At 41.9% G+C, this 16,712-nt stretch overlaps 1 protein-coding gene across 2 annotated transcripts in view; it reads right to left on the bottom strand.

Moving 5' to 3' along the window:
• The window catches only part of NEURL1 (neuralized E3 ubiquitin protein ligase 1), a 126,494-nt gene that overhangs the window by 45,090 nt on the left and 64,692 nt on the right, over positions 1-16,712 (bottom strand). The gene's annotated exons all lie outside the window — the stretch shown is intronic.

Raw genomic sequence — 16,712 nt, 5'->3', positions numbered from 1 at the left:
GACAGATGCCTATAGCCCACAAGCAGGACAAGAGCACATTAGATACTAATATTATGAGCACAGGAGAAAGCATTTGCCTCCCCACTTTCTCCACAACATGCACAATTTAATACATCTGCATCATGTTTCCCTTTTTACTTGCCTTTTTTCTTAACTAAAAGGCCCCAAACATTGTACAATAATTTTATTGAGACATTCCAGCTTTCTGATCATTTTGCTTGCCCTTTTCTGCTCCTTTTTCATTTCTACAATATCCTTTTTGAGTTGCAGTGACCAGAACTGTACATAATACTCAAGTGCGGCTGCACCATAGATTAATACAAAGTTATTAGGATATTGGCAGTTTTAAATTTGATTGCTTTCCTAATAATCCCCAACAGAGAATTCACATTTTTCACAGCAAGCCAACATTTTCACTGACTGAGCTGCTGCTTCAGTGAGCTATAGTTAAAGTTTATCATACAAATGCTGGCAAAGATTTGGGGCAATCCTATGTATGCCTACTCGGAGGTAAGTTTCATTTTGTTAAATGGGACTTACGCCCTAATAAGTGCATTTAGGGTTTCAATTGCAGTTGCTTACTGCATTAAGGAAAACAGTTTCCATTTGGTCAGATTCCTGTTTAGCAGGTGGGAAACCATTAAAAATGGACTCTCACATTGGGAACCCCAAATAAAGAACTTTCTACACTGGGGTGGGGAGCCTGTGATCCTCCAGATGTTGCTGAACTATGTCTCCCATTAGCCTGACCATTAGCCACACTGACTGCTGCTGGTGGAAGTTGGAGTTCACCAACTCCTAGATGCCCATCACTGTTCTACACAATTTGGCACCTGACAGTAAGCTCCAACTAGGATATGTCAGCTGAGGATAATGCTTCAAAAGCATTTGAGGAAGAGGACACTAGTTCACAAATGCTTATGCCACAATAGATTAATAAATGTTTGGACCTTTAAAGTGGCAGAGATGGCCTGCTCAGGTGGCCCCATGAGGACAGCATAGATGAAGGCAGGAGTTCATGTCTGAGTGGTGCAGCAATAATTTTTAAAGTGCTGGCCCTAGGGAGGAGATACCATCTGTGCCCTGCTTTGGACTGCAATCTTTCTTGGCCTTGCACCTCTTCCCCTCTGCATTCACATACAGTGGTACCTCAGGTTACAGATGCTTCAGGTTACAGACACTTCAGGTTACAGACTCTGCTAACCCAGAAATAGCACCTCAGGTTAAGAACTTTGCTTCAGGATGAGAAAAGAAATTGCACACTAGCAGTACAGTGGTAGCGGGAGCGGGAGGCCCCATTAGCTAAAGTGGTAACTCAGGTTAATAAAAGTTTCAGGTTAAGAACGGACCTCTGGAACGAATTAAGTTCTTAACCCGAGGTACCACTGTACCTCTTAAGATATCATAACCAAATTTTGCTTGATGGTCCCTGAGATCCAGGAACAGGCCTTCATCTATGTTTAGTTACAACTAACTGGATGCTATTTTCATTCAAGATGGAGGGTATGTTTGAAAGGAGAATATCAATACTTGTCTACACTTCCTGTCTTACAGAGTAATGTAACTTAATACAGACATACTAAACATGCAGCTTTCACCAGAATTGCATGCTGACTGAGTGTAAATAGCAATTCACACTTCAAACACCAGTTGTGTAAAAGGAGATTCCAGCTGTGAATATTTTACAGCCATGTTTTATTTCCATGGTCTACAAATCAACGTAAAAGTTGTTTGCTCTCCTTCAGTGGGCCTCAGATAGAATACACTTCTTTAAAAAGAAAAAAAGCCATTCCTGCTGCTAAATATAAACCAGCAGTTAATCTTTTGGAAGAAAGAAAGAAGAAATGCTAGTCATAGTATTTGGGGATCTAGTTCTGGAATACTTGTAAACCTGCCAGCATTCTCTTCCAGTTTAAATACATTTTAATGGAAAGCCTATCCTGGGCACATTTTCCATGCACACTGCAGTAACTTGGAACCTATCCTATTAAATTCCAGTAAGAGTATGAGACAGAATTAGGTGTAGAGATGTTAAAAGCCAAGCCTTTTGAATATGCAAAAAAGCTGGAAAAAACTGGAAACAGTCGGAACAGAAATAATAAATGAGTAATACAGAACCATCGTAAGAATTAAAACAATGGTTAAAATTCAGTGGGTGTGAATGACACAAGGCAATATCAATGGATTAAAGGGCAGGAACAGTTGTGAATCATTGTGGTGTTTCTTGTGTTATGGGCCACACAGAAAGCACTGGCTCATTAAAGTAGAATTACATTGGTCCCTGACTTTTCCCACTTATGAGATCAGTATGTTGGCCTGTGAGCTCAACCTTCACTTCAGGACAGATTCTTCTTTTCTCTCTCTCCCCCCCCCCCAGTCATTGGAAACGAACTATGAGGAATTTTGCTACAGTCTCTTAAAAGGTTCAGCTTTTCACATAAGTAGAGAGGGTTGCGTGATGTTAAAGGATGAAAACTTTGCACCATGGCAAGTTAGCAGGCTATGGCCAATTCAACTTCCATATTGGTCCTCTGCATCCACGCAGAACCTGCACCCCAATAATATCAACTTTACCTAAAGAAAACAATGTTTTTGACCTAAAAGAAACTCTGGAGTTTTCTGTCTGTTTGTTTTTATTAAAGGTTTTCCTCATTTACAAAAGCACATGCATTGTCTCTTTCTTCGGGCTGTGTTTTCTACAGATCAGTTACATTTGTTGTGAGACACTGGTGCTATATGCAGCATAGGGTTAGGAAGAAAAAAGGGGTGGTGGTGGTAAAACCTACCGTATTTTTCGTCTCATAGGAGGCTCCGTCCCATAGGACGCACCTAGTTTTTTTGGGGGGAAATAAAGGAAAAAATATTTTCCTTTATTCCCCCCCCCAAAAGCAGGTCAGGGAAACCAAACCAGGTCAAGGAACAGCGGGATGGTGGCACTGCGCCTCCCTGCTGTCCCCTGAGCTTGTGGGGCTGGCCGATGTCTGCCCGGCACGAGGGGCGCTCTGCTTCAGGGTGCCCCACCCGCCGGGCGGCAGGCTGCTATCCGCAGCGTGGGGAGCCCTGCGGGGAACTCCTGCAGGGCTGCCTAGGCTGCGGATATGTTCCCGAAGCGCCGGGCGCTCTGCTTTCAGGGCGCCCGACGCTCCGGGAAGCAGGCTGCTATCCGCAGCCTAAACATCCCTGCGGGACCTCCTGCAGGGCTGCCTAGGCTGTGGATGTCTTCCTGAAGCCTGGAGAGCGAGAGGGGTCGGTGCGCACCGACCCCTCTTGCTCTCCAAGCTTCAGCAAAAGCCTGCATTCGCCCCATAGGACGCACCCAGATTTCCCCTTCATTTTTGGAGGGGGAAAGTGTGTCCTATAGGGCGAAAAATACAGTATGTTCTTTTACTTAGTGTATGGGGGTGGGTGTTGTGTCGGCATCACTTGGGTAGGTTCTCTTTCTATTCGCTTTTTATGTTTCCTCCGTGGTGAGAGAGGTTGGGGTGGCTGAAGGGTTGGTTGACTGCCTTTGGATAGCTGCAGTGGGCTTTGTTTGTGCATGAGGGTGTGTGTGTTGTTGGTTTAAGTTAGCCATACTGAATCCTATGGTTTTCTGAAAGTCAAGAAAAAGCCAACAGGGAGCGGGGGCGGGGAGAGATGCTGCTTTGGGATAGAGTGGGATAAGACATGAAACACAACTGAAAGGGAGAGTCAACAGGGGTGAATCTTTTCAGGATGCTTGGAGATTATTGAAAACCACAAAAATATAAACTAAGATAGATCACAGATTAGGAAAGCAACAGCAAAACTCCAAGAGGATGGTTAATGAAGACACAGTCAAGGCAACTATAAAAGGCAAGGAGGATTCCTTGTGGGTTTGCTTGTTTTGCATTTTAAGAGTCACAAAAAGTTTCAATAAAATTATTATTTTTTAAAATAATGGACATCTTGTCCGAATGAACAGAACAAAAAGGAACACAAACTCTGGCAAAACAAGTAAGGCAAGTGGGGAAAGAATTTGAGGAACATATTGCTTTAAAGGGGGGGGGAGTCAGTCAATAAACAGTGATTTCTGGCTAATGGCAGATGCAGTGATGGTTCACCACAAGGGTGCTCAAACTTATTCTGAGTGATTATTACAGCTCCCTTCTGATGCCCCCTAACCCATGGCCCACAGCCCAATTTAGGTAGACTGCTCCAGAACGTGGAGGTTCCACTCTTCTCAGACGGCTCTCAGCAGCGTCCTCCTGAGCAAGAAGCCTGCCAGCAAGCGACTCGCCCTTTCTCCTTCAGCACACCCAGAGAGGGCAAACAAATGTTCTACGCTCAGCCTCAGGTGCATTGCTGGGGCCAGCTCCTGCCTGCAGGCACATGTCCCCCACCCCTTAGCACCTCACCTGGAGAAAGGCCCTGCTGGTGGGAGGAAGGTGCCTTAACAAGAAGCTGGCCCAGAAGAGACAGGAGTGGTGGACACAGGTTGAGGTGGTGAACAGTAGGGCGGCACTATCAAGAGCAGCTCCTCCCAGCTTGGGCAGAAGGTAGGAGCAGTTTCTTTCCTCACCAGCAGAAGTGTGGTGGAACTTTCCAACACCACCATGGAGGCTTCTGATGGCAGACCTCCTTCTCCATTTGCGGAGAGGGAGATTGATGGAATCCAACAGCCCCTTAGCTGCCTTTCACAAGTTCTTAGGACTTATCCCTTAGTGGATTTAACTGAATTAGAAGACGGGGTGGGATGGCACCTGCTTTCACCTGGCCTACATAATCTTTAACCAGACCGAAAAAACACTCAAAGAAGAAGGGCGTCACTGTGGGTGTCAGGGTATGTCTACATCCACAATTCAATGCAGTTCAATGGCAATGTGTAGAACACATCTGGCTTGCCTCTCCACTGAAAGCACTTAAGAACTGATTTGGATGTAGCATTGCTACAGTTTTCCTGCTTCACCTTACTGTGCACTGAAAGAATGCATTAGGAATTATGACTGCTGCCCACTATATGCGTGTGTCCTCCTGTTCCTGCTTCATTCTTTCTTCTACTTTTGTCTTTGTTCGTTCATTTGTTTTATATGGGTTGCTTTGCATGTGCTCAGTTTCTTAGCTATGGCATGAGAGATCAAAAACCCAGAGACTGATCAAGAAGTTTGAACGGCGTACAAACATTAACACCACCTTCATGTCCCACAGGACAGTCCTCTCATGATTAAATGCAAATGAGCTGAGAGGAAACTATACATGAAGCATAAATGGAATATCTTGCAGATTGTGCTTTTCTCCAATTCAAGAACTGAGACCAGTGTCATGAGAAATGAAGGTCAGTGGCTGGCTGCTGAAACTTCAGAATAGCTGAATATGCTTCTTTTTTTCTGTCAAAATGCCATCTATTGTCACAGTTCTGATAGAAGCCAGATGTGTGTTCCAGCAGTAAAACAGAAATGTACCTGACCATTCTCAAATTGTTGCCAGCACACATCCTCTCTGCTTTTCCTGTGTAGTGAAAATAAACACACAACCTGTGTGTGCTACACCATCCTATAAGCTCAGCAAATAGTCCCTGTTGTACACTCAGTGCTGGCTGCATTATTTGGGGGGCCCTTGACACAGTACCTTCAGTGGGGCCCCACTTACCTGGAAGAATTAGGACATGCAAACTAGGAACTCCCTTAACTTGTATCAAGTCTTAATGGATACTTCATGCAAACTGGGAATGGCAGGATCCTCAACTGGTGAGTGGTCCTCTACTGGAATTGGGGCCGTCGCAAATGCCCAGCTTTACCATTCCCATGTACATTTGTGCAGGGTCAGTCTTTCAGAAGTGACATACTGCATTAACAGTTACACCTGGTTAATTTCCAAAGCAATTTTAAGTATTTTGAGACAAATTGTATTGCCTCGGCAATTAGTTTCCTAATCAGGTAATTAATAAGCAGAGTCCTTATGTCCATGTGCAATCACTGGGCTTGTCTGAAGCCAGAAATTCACTTGCTGTAATGTTTAATTTCTCTTCCTCCTCATTCAATACCTGGGAATTGATATACTCTAGGAAGCTTTGTTAGTGAGTGCAAAATGTGAATAGTCAAGAAACAATGCTGCCTAGAGCTTCATACAAAAGTGCACATGATGTCCAGAACCTCCTAAGAGTCATGGTTCAGACATTATTTAAAGTTTCTCTCTAAAGAATCACTAGATTAGTCTGTACTAGAACAAGCTTGCTGTAGAATTAACTGGTGTGAGGCACAGCCCAGTACTTTCAACTTGTTTCCTGAAAACAAAGGGCAACCACAACAAACAGCAAAGCAATTCATAGCATCATTTACACAGCAAACATAGCGAAGAAAAGGAAAAGGAAGCAGTGTTTGGGAGAGGTGTGTGTTATGCATACAAGAAGAACTTCATTTTCCCCTCCTTGCTTCCTTTTCTCTCTGTTTGGAAAGCTTGGTGGCAGGAATAGTGGGATCCCATTCCCCCAGCAGCTCGCTACAGCATCTCCTCTGGCAGAAGCCAGCCCAAAGAGGAGGAGGAGGAAGCAGGAGTGACAGCAAGCTTAGGACTTTTCTGATCTGGAGCCTAATAGTTTGTTTCACCCCAGCTGTTCCCACAATTCAAAATTATTCTCAGACTGCTTTCTCCCACTAAAACAGTGCAAGTATTGTTATGAACACTGGCCAAGTGAAGCCAGTCACCCCTTTAGCTGGGGATTTCCAGGTAAACGGCTCAAGATGACTGGTACATGTATCTTCCTGGGAACTAGTTGTTAGATGGTGAAGTGACGCACATCCCTGGAATGTGAGAGCTATTTGGCAGAGGTGTTTTTGATTTCCCTCCATCCCCCACAACTGAAGAGGGGGGCTGTCGGAAGGTTTGTATATGAAAAACCTGCCCTTTTTTTTCTTTTTTTGAGAGAGGCACAGAGTGATGGCTGAGCTGCTGATGAAAGGATCTCAGGGTGCCTCTGTGGTGTATTGCTGGACTCCGTCATCCCTGACCACTGGGCCATGCTAGCTGACATTGCTGGGAGTTGGAAGTCCACTAATGTCTGGAAGTGCCACCTTGGCTAAAGCCTGCTCCAGGGAACTAGTGCTGGGGTATTAGGGTCTAGTGTCTGCTAGAAAGGCTATGGTGCTTGCCTCCCACTTGTGTTCCATCTCCATATTTGTGAAGACATTAAATACTATAAATTATCAAAGTCTCTAGTGATCTCTTCCTGAAAAAGGAAGCCAAATGCAGGCAGCAGAATCGCTGAAACTTCTTGCTGCTGGGGGAAGCAAATGGGAACTGTGCATCTGCAATATGAAAGCATATCAAAAGGAGTTTCTCTCCTCTCATAGCAGTAATTTCATGGAGTGGAACTTTTGAAATACAAGTATTCAAAATAAAGTATATTTTATAACCATTCGGATAAAGTATGGTTTTTAACACCGCCACATGCATGTAAACACCTTCTGTATATATATATATAGAAAAACAAGGACAGCATAACACTTTTTTCCCCAGCCGCTTCTACTATTCAACTCAAAGTAACCTCAGATGTTCACTTGAAATCTGGCAAAGTCACAGGATTATAGCATAATCACTGGTAGCCCCCTTTTTAGTAAACGTTAACATTGCTTCAACATTCTTCCCAGGGTATTCTGTATCAGTTAATCCAGCCCTGAGATGGACTGATTTTAGAAAAGCAAACAAATACCATCTTTCAGACTATATAAAGGCCATGCTGTATATAGAAGAAGAGCCTTGGCATCTTCATCTCAGAGCAATACTCAGTGGACCAAATTGGGGGGAGGGTGATATCTACATCCTGGCACATTTGCAGCAGCGTCTAGAAACAATATATATTGCTCTATTTCAGTTGTCCTGTGTTTGTAGATTATTTACCCATTCAGAGCAAAATAGAATACTAAAATAACTGCATCTCCACAGTGCTGAGGTTAACATTTGGCATTATCAAGGTATTATTTATTTTAATGAGACAGTGTTTTGAACTCGGGCAGTTCCCTTTTTAGACATTTGCAAGTCAAATTGTATTAGGAAAATGTGCCTTGGAGGTCGACAAATATGCAGACAATTGGGGTCTGAGCTACAAATGCTGAGATAAATGGAATGGGGATCAGTTTAAATCCAGAAAGGTTAGGATATTATGATGTAGCAAACATACAAGATGGAAAAATTACAAGACACAGAGCAGCTGGGAATAAAACACAACAGATCCAATGTGGCCTGGGGGGTAAGGGTAGAGTGTGTGGAATAGAGAGAGATTTGACCCTGAGAGCCAAACAGAAAAACTTGGAGTAGATCCACACCATAAAGCATCTCCAGTACACGTTTAAAGCACATTACTTCACCCATAGAATCCCAGGGAATGTGGTATCGCCCTCACATAGCTACAATTCCCAGCACCCTTAAACTACAGTTCCCAGAATCCTTTGGGGGATGTCATGTGTTTTAAATGAGTGTTGACTGCACTTTCACTGTATAGTGTGAATCTGCCCTTGGTGGGCTGAATTTGGCCTGGGGGTCCGTCCCCCCGTACACTGATTTTCTGCTGTTGATGATAAGTTTCCAAACTATAAATGAGATGCTTGATATAACTGGTAACATAGCTGAATAACAAAATCTGCTGTTTGTCACCAATACTTTGTTGGTGGATATCATATTTACAGAGTGAGGTTAATGCTCAAGTGGGAAGGATATGCATGCCCAATTGCACTGCCGTCAGAATCTTAATTCATAGTGAACCATGACCGGCAAGAAAATCCCTGGAAGATATGTGCAAGTTATTCACATCCATGCATGCATATTGCTGCAGCTTTTTCCTACGTAAACTAATAAAGGGGTAGGAAGGGAAATGAATTCTTGTCTATTTCAGACAACAAAACGTCAACAGTCCAACTGTGGCATTTAAAATGTTGTTCAAGGTTCATAAATCAACCCAGAGGGCCAATTCACGTAGCTATAAAGATCATGGCAAAACGTAGCTTTTGGCAGCTCCCCAGGCAGGCAGAGTTTGCTGTATACATTTCAATCATCACTATGTGGAGTCTTGTGATGTCTCTGCAAACAAACGAAAATGCTGGTTTGTTGTAGAATGTGGTATTCCACACTTGGAATACTGTGCAAAGCCCTGATCCCCGCATCTCAAATATAAGACTGTAGAGCTGGGAAAGGTGTAGAAAGGGGAAGCCAAAATGATGAGGGGACTGGAACAACTCCCTTATGAGGAACAATTACAATGTTTGGGGCTTTTTTAGTTTAGAGAAAAGGCGAGTAAGGAGGGATGTGACAGAGAGGTATGAAATTATGCTTGGTAAGGAGAATGTGGATATAGAGAAGCTGGTCTCCCTTTCTTATAATACCAGAAACTGGGGTTTATCCAATGAAACTGGGGTTTATCCAATGAAAATGACACTGGAAAACTCAGGACATTTAACAAGAAGGACTGCTTCACACAGCACCGTTAAACCATGAAACATGCCAGTATAAGATGTAGTGATGGCCATATGGCCTTAAAATGTGATTAGACAAATTCATGAAGCATAAGGCTGCTAGTCATCGTAGCTGGGTCCTAACTCCAGCATCAAAGACACTGTGCCTCTGAATATCAGCTGCTGAGGGACAAGAGAAAGAATCATGGCTATCCAAATGTTGGAAAGACTAGATGGGTCTGGTTCAGCATGTTCTTTGGTTTCCCATGTAAGATTTATTTGAAATAAACCTTAAGCATAATATTATGATTCTGTGGAAGTTTACATACAGGGGCTTTATGTTGCAAATGTGCCATTCAGACCAAGTTTCTCTCTGTGCATGATTGACATGTGATCAACTACATATTCCACTTTTAGTTTTAGACTTCCACCCCCATGCACATCAGCGAGAGGTCTATGATGTTTTCTGCCCTCTCTGCTGAATAACGGTTCCCCTCGCCCTCCACTGTCGCCCCCTCACCCTTTCCCCATTCTGGGCATGCACTAAGGTATTCTTGTACCTATGTGCACATACTTAAAAAAAACACACAAGAAGCGCACAAGAACACAAGACTGCCCTAATTGTGTTTCACAATGGCCAAAACAGAAGCATGTGCTTGGGGGGTTGGAGAGATAACCCATTTCCATTTGGGTTTCTTCAATACGGAGGTCTTGGGCAAGACTGACATTTTGCTATAGTGAAATTCTGATGAGCAGGACTTGCACAAGACCTCTATATGGTGATGATTTTAAAATGTCCCAAGGTAATCTCCCACATATGTTGAGATGGTGAGAGAATACTTCCTCCAAGCTGAGTTGTTGGAATTCTGACATGCCTTCTGCATACGGTAATTGATAGAAATAGGAGCATTTATATCCTTTTGGCTAGTAGAAGCAAAATGACTATGCTGTGCTCAGGTGAGAAGCAAGCTGAAGTGGGGTAGGGCAACAGGGGCTACCTACAAAAACATCACAGCATACATGACAACTCTCTGCCCCCTTGACTTTCCACATTAGCAGTAACTGTAGATATTTAATGGGTTGTTTTTACTTAATGGATTTTCCACTGTAAGAGGAACTATGGATTTAAGGGTTTTTTTAATTTAAAAAAAGTATCAGTTGGCATTTTGACAATGACAACATCATGTGGGTAGTGCCCAAATCTTGAGCGGCACCAGCTCCACAATAAACTTCTGCCTGGAAGCACCATAAACAAAACAGCAATGTTGACTGTGTGTTTTAATACATAATTTTAAACCATGTAGTTTGCAATATTTTTATTTGCTTTTATTTAAGGAATTTATATCCCACTTTTCATCAAAAGAAGTTTTTTTTTTTAAAAAAAAGAGGTAATTGTACAGGAAACATTTATCACAAAAGTTGGTTGTCTTGTTGCTTGTTTTCATGTTATGAAGAGCTATACATGCAGAAATCTCTGTGGCAAATAGTTACCTGATTTTTCTTCTTGGTAAAAAGAATACATCCATAATAAGCACACATAAAATGGAGTGCCCTATGCAATGAGAGAAACATCTAATACTTAAAATTTGATTCTTATTTTTTAAAAAAACTCAGAGAGAAATGATACAGCCTTGTGATCAGAAACACAGAACTGGGAAACAAGACCCTTGGTGTCTGTTCCCGGCTCTGCTGAATACTGGCTGCATTTCCCTTGTATGTTATTTTCAATATCATTGCACTGCACTCCATTTATAAAGTGTATGTTTACTATGAACAGCTGTTATGCTAGACAATAACTTTTAACCCGCTACCATAAATGGTATAATTGCAGTACCGTGTGCCTCCCTCCAAGACCAAATGTTAGCTTATAGGGTGGGAAACAAGTCATCTGCTTTCCACTCTACTAATGGCTATTGCTTCTGCCTGATCTCATGTTAAGGTAAATAGTCTTCTCTACCATCCAAAGAAGGGTTATTCATAAAATAATTATTGGGCAACTTCATTTTGTTCCTCCAGCTGGTTACCATGTTTGGCCTCATCCACACAGCTACAACACGAAGGTGGTCACTTACGCATCACCAAAAAAAGGGGCAGCCAATCACCAGAAAAGGCACCAAGTTGCATATTATTAAATATGCTGATTTATGCACACATTCAGAAATGAAGACTATAGTTTAATTAGAAATATAATATATCTCAGCACAGCAGGGAAGCCTGATGGGATGAATTAACCTTCTTATGGTTCCTTATTTTTAAGCTAGACTTGGACTTCAAACAGAGGCCACTTTCAAAGAGAGGACCGTTTTCTGAAAGCCTTTGAAATATGATTGTTCCCTGCAAATTAGGACATGTAGCTACCCTAACAAGACGCCCAATGTTATTCCATTACTGGGAATTTATACTGAAAACATAGTCACAGCCACTCCTTCTACTCCTGAAGAACTACAGTGGTACCTCTGGTTGTGAATGGGATCCGTTCCGGAGCCCCGTTCGCAACCTGAAAGGAATGCGATTCGTCACTTCTGTACATGCGCGTGACATCATTTTGCGTGTCTGCGCATGCGTGAGTAGCGAAACTCAGAAGTAACCCTTTCCGGTACTTCTGGGTCGCTGCGGGACGCAACCTGAAAAAACGTATCATGAAGCAAACGTAACAAGAGGTATGACTGTATTATTAGGATAATAGATCACCTTCAGTAAACTTCAGAAGATAAAGTTTACTATTACTCCTAATGTTGGAAGTGCAAATATCTAGGTACCTTTTAAAAAAACTATCATAATGGATACGCTCTACAGCAATTACTTACTGAACCAAAATCAGTTATACGATAGGATTAAGTGGGGTGGGGGGGAACAGATCCTTGATTATTTCTTCTTACTTACACCAATATATTCCAACGAAACATAGGGCAAAATAGCACAAATAGTACAGCATATACAAAATCCCCTATACAGTGGTACCTCAGGTTACATATGCTTTAGGTTACAGACCCTGCTAACCCAGAAATAGTGCTTCAGATTAAGAACTTTGATTCAGGATGAGAACAGAAATCGTGCTCCGGCGGCGCAGCAGCAGCAGGAGGCCCCATTAGCTAAAGTGGTGCTTCAGGTTAAGAACAGTTTCAGGTGAAGAACGGACCTCCGGAACGAATTAAGTACTTAAACCGAGGTACCACTGTATTGTCCAAGTTTTTAAAAATGGGAACAAAAGTTGTTTGAATATGCAACTATAGCCCAATGCTTTAAGAGCATTAGAGGAGAGGCAGAAAGCACTCATTTGTAGTTAAATGATTTACGTTTATCAGTGATTGCTAAGACGGCTGCTGTAACATACACACTAATGTACTTAGGCTCATTTCAATATATTCAAATTGTATGCTCATGTAGGCATGTTGTGTTTCAAATCCATGTCACGTTCAGGTTATTTAGGTAATTTAAACTGAACATTTAAAAAACAGCGGTTGATAACCAGCACTGAACAAGTGGGTTTCCCATTCTTCTCTTCCCCTTTACAGTCTCTGCCCCCCTCCCCAGTCTGCCCCAGTGAGGCCTACAACCCTCCAGAGTAGATTTCAGGTGTGTAGGGACTTCAAGGGGAGGAGCAATCCATTCCACAAATGGTATATGTTCCTCTAGTGGATTATATACCATGTAATATTCCTTCACTTTCCATATGCAAAGCATCACCACTGTTTATACCAAGTTTAGTCTGCAATAGTCTGAACAGTTTCTGCCTGTTGTTTCTGTATATGATGACAAGACGAGACTTAGGCAGCAATCCTAAACATACTTACTAAGGGAATACCCCCTACTAAATATAGTTGAACTTATTTTTGAATATCCATACAAAGGATCATGCTGTTCAAAAGATCAACCCCAACTCCTTTCATTATCATGGTGTTCCTTTCGTCATGCATTTTGGTTTTTTGAAATCCACCTCCTGTCTTTCTGATCTATTCTAGCCACATTCCAAAAATAATTAAAATCAATGGAAAACTGGAAGCAAGAGTAAAAACGCATGCCAATATTCTACATATCCAGGGAAATTGTTTGAACAAAAAAGTTTTTAGCAGGCGCCAAAAAGAGTACAGTGCCTGATTTCAATAAGCAAGGAGTTCCAAAGATTGATTTGTTACAAATGCTGAATGAGTATTATGTCGTACCTGTAACAATGCCAGTTCCGCAGATTTAAACAGTCAAGTGGGCGTATATGGAGTAAGGCAATCTTGCAGGTAAAAATCTAGCTAGTCCCAAGTTGTTAAGGGCTTTTTATACTAACATCAGCAGCTTGAATCTGGCTCGGTATTAAATTGGCAAACAGTAGAGATTTCTGACCACAGGTGTTGTATGTTGACAGGGACTCACACCTGTTAGCAATTGTGTTGCAGCATTCTAAACTAACTGCAGTTTCTGAGTCAAACAAAAGGGGAGTCCCAGAGCTCCCTGAAAAAAATAATACCAGCTATATTCCTGTTCTTGATTATGCAACACTGCAATGAAACATAACACAAACTGTTTGGGGGATATTTTACTACTATTGCCAGAATGTAGGTGTATCTCATAGTAGCAAAATGCCTCATTTAGTGGTGTCAGAAGAAAAGAGCCACTTAATCCACTTTCTTCAATCAAGTTCTCTTTTAAAAAACCCAAGGGACTTTCCACTGACTGGCTGAGACAAAAAAAGCACCCCACTGACAAAGATCAAAGATTTCTTGGGTTTCTTAAAAATGTCCCATGCTCTTTTGGGGGGGCATGTTTTCAGAATGAAAATATTGTACAGATTTGTTTCCCTGGATCAGTCTTTATCTGAAAAGTTTTACCCCAACATTTCCCATTGGCTGGGACAAAAAAAGCACCCGGAGGCAAAAAATCAGTAAGATTTCTTTGTATTTTTGTTTATGTTTGAGGTGATTTTTTGCTTCTAGTAAATGGTAGATGGCTGAAATTTGAGACACTGTTTACTTCTTTGTAGGTGACAGTGCTCTAGAAGAACTTATTTTATAGCTCTACTTCTGGGTAAATTCTGCAAGGAAGAATGAAGCTGGGCTAGGATTCTGTGCCAGTTAACAGTGGTGTAGCGTGGGTTGTCAGCACCCGGGGCAAGGCAAGTAATTTGCGCCCCCTAACCCGTGGATTTGCGCCCCCTAACCCTAACCCCCAGATGTTGCGCCCGATGCGGCCGGCCCCCCCTGCACCCCCCACGCTACGCCACTGCCAGTTAAGGAGACAAGATAAATTGGAAAAGGCAAACCAGGACAACCTCTAACCCAGTGGATTAGTCTGCGTAATCCAGAACGTACTGTAAATCAAGCAGAAAGCAGATGCATTACAAGAAGATTCCTACAGCACAGATAGCTTCATATGAATTGAGTGAGTACACAGGCCCAAATACATGGAAAAGCAAGCCTCCACGTCCCCAAAATCCAGACTTATGAAGCAATGAAATCTAGTGGAAATCTCTTCCTGATCCAAGATATGAAAATCAGCCAGGGCTCTTTGCAAGTAAATTTTATCGATTGAGTCTTCCATGGAAAACAATTGTAACTGGGCACCATTCCGTGCCACGCAACCAACCTCCTATCTCAAATTGTAGCAGTATCTTATGCCCCAAAGAAAGATGCCCCTTCAGAAACATATCCAACTCCAACTTGAACCCAGTGAGGTTCTTCATTCTCTTGCTTCTGTAAGACTCTTAAAAGTTCTTGTTTTTTTATTTCTACCATGGTTTTTCACAAGTGGTCAGTTTGTAGCTATTATTTATTGTATATGTAGATTTCTTTATAGTTATTTCCCCTCTATGGTGGTAGATTAGTATGTCTCTGTACCTCCTATTTCCTAAGCTAAGTTTTCCCCCTCCCCAGAATGAATAAAGCCAAGAGAATGAAAGCAGTGCAGTTGTTGGGTGACTACGCTACACAGAAGTAGCCATTGACTGCTGCATCCAAGTAGAATCATATACATTTACACAGACCCATGGGAGTATTTATTCAGTCAAGATTTCCCCACCCCGCAAAGTTCACCAACAGATTAATAGTTTTAAACAGCAGAAGAAAATCCAAGCCTTCTTGCTGGATTTCTCGTTTTTGTTATGACAATATGTAAACGTTATTTTGCAAACAATACGTGACATGTGATACACTGGGGGGGGGGAGGGCATAAACCTGGTTGGACAATGAAAAGCAAATGATTAAAACTTATCAGAATCCACTGCAAGTGATAAATAAATAAGTTAGTAGGCTGGTTTACTGTTTGAAGACTGTAATGAAGTATGGAAACACAACAAATGAGAACAATCCTACCAACATCTCATATTGGAAAACAAAATTATATACAAATTGGAAAACAAAATTATATACAAAGGCACAGTTTCAATATAAACCCACTCTGTTATTTTCCTGTTTTGAAACTGAGTTATGGGCCCCCATGAACAAATATTTTAGATAAAAAGCACTTTATCACTCAACATAAAAAAAGTTTGAAGAGAAATAATAACCTAAAAGAATAAAGAGGTTTTGTATGAACCATCCAGTCACAGTTAAGCCCTGTCTGTCCCCATCAACTTTGATGAAAATAAGTTAGGCGTTTGCTTAACTCTTTCACTGAAATCAATGAGTCTGAAATTATGGTAGCATCATGCCCATGACAGCACCCATATAGGTTCCCTTCGCTGAATCATATAAAAGCGTGCAGACGCCATATGATTTTGTCCCACATCCTAAAGTTTTTTATTCTCTGCATTAACCTGTTTGGAACACTGCAATACTGCACCCTCGTCTCCTATGCATTCCAGTTCATTATCCTACAAAGACATGCAGCATACTGTACTAAATGGATTTACAATGAAGCAGCCTTTTCAAGCCTCCAGCTGTGCTGTAAACCAAATACAGTTTTAGACGCAGAGCGCAAAATCCCACTATCGGAGGAATTTTAAAAAGATGAAACCCTGATCCATTTTCTCAAATGAATGTTTCCTCTGAAAGCCCTGTAAACTGTCTTGCCTTCATGTCAACGCCACAAACTGTTCTCTCTCTCTCTCTCTCTCTCTCTCTCTCTCTCTCTCTCTCTCCCTCCCTACAGGGTATCAGAGCAGGAAGCAGTGATCTGCAGACAAATATTTGTCCGAAGCAATAAAACAAAAGCGACATATGGAATTAGATCAGATAAAACACACACAGAGAGAGCCGGCTAAGGATTCTGCATTTAAAAAGAACATCTCTGGCAAGAAGATTTCTCTTTAAAGGAAAAGGCACCAAGTGAGAATCAGTTAGGAGAGACTACAGCTTCTTTGCTGTAGCTCGCTTACCTTTCTGA

This window comes from Podarcis vaucheri (assembly GCF_965113315.1).
Source record: "Podarcis vaucheri genome assembly, chromosome: 5".
NCBI classification, from domain to species: domain Eukaryota; kingdom Metazoa; phylum Chordata; class Lepidosauria; order Squamata; family Lacertidae; genus Podarcis; species Podarcis vaucheri.
Note: the sequence above shows the minus strand (reverse complement) of the source record. Positions and strands in the feature narration are given on the sequence as shown.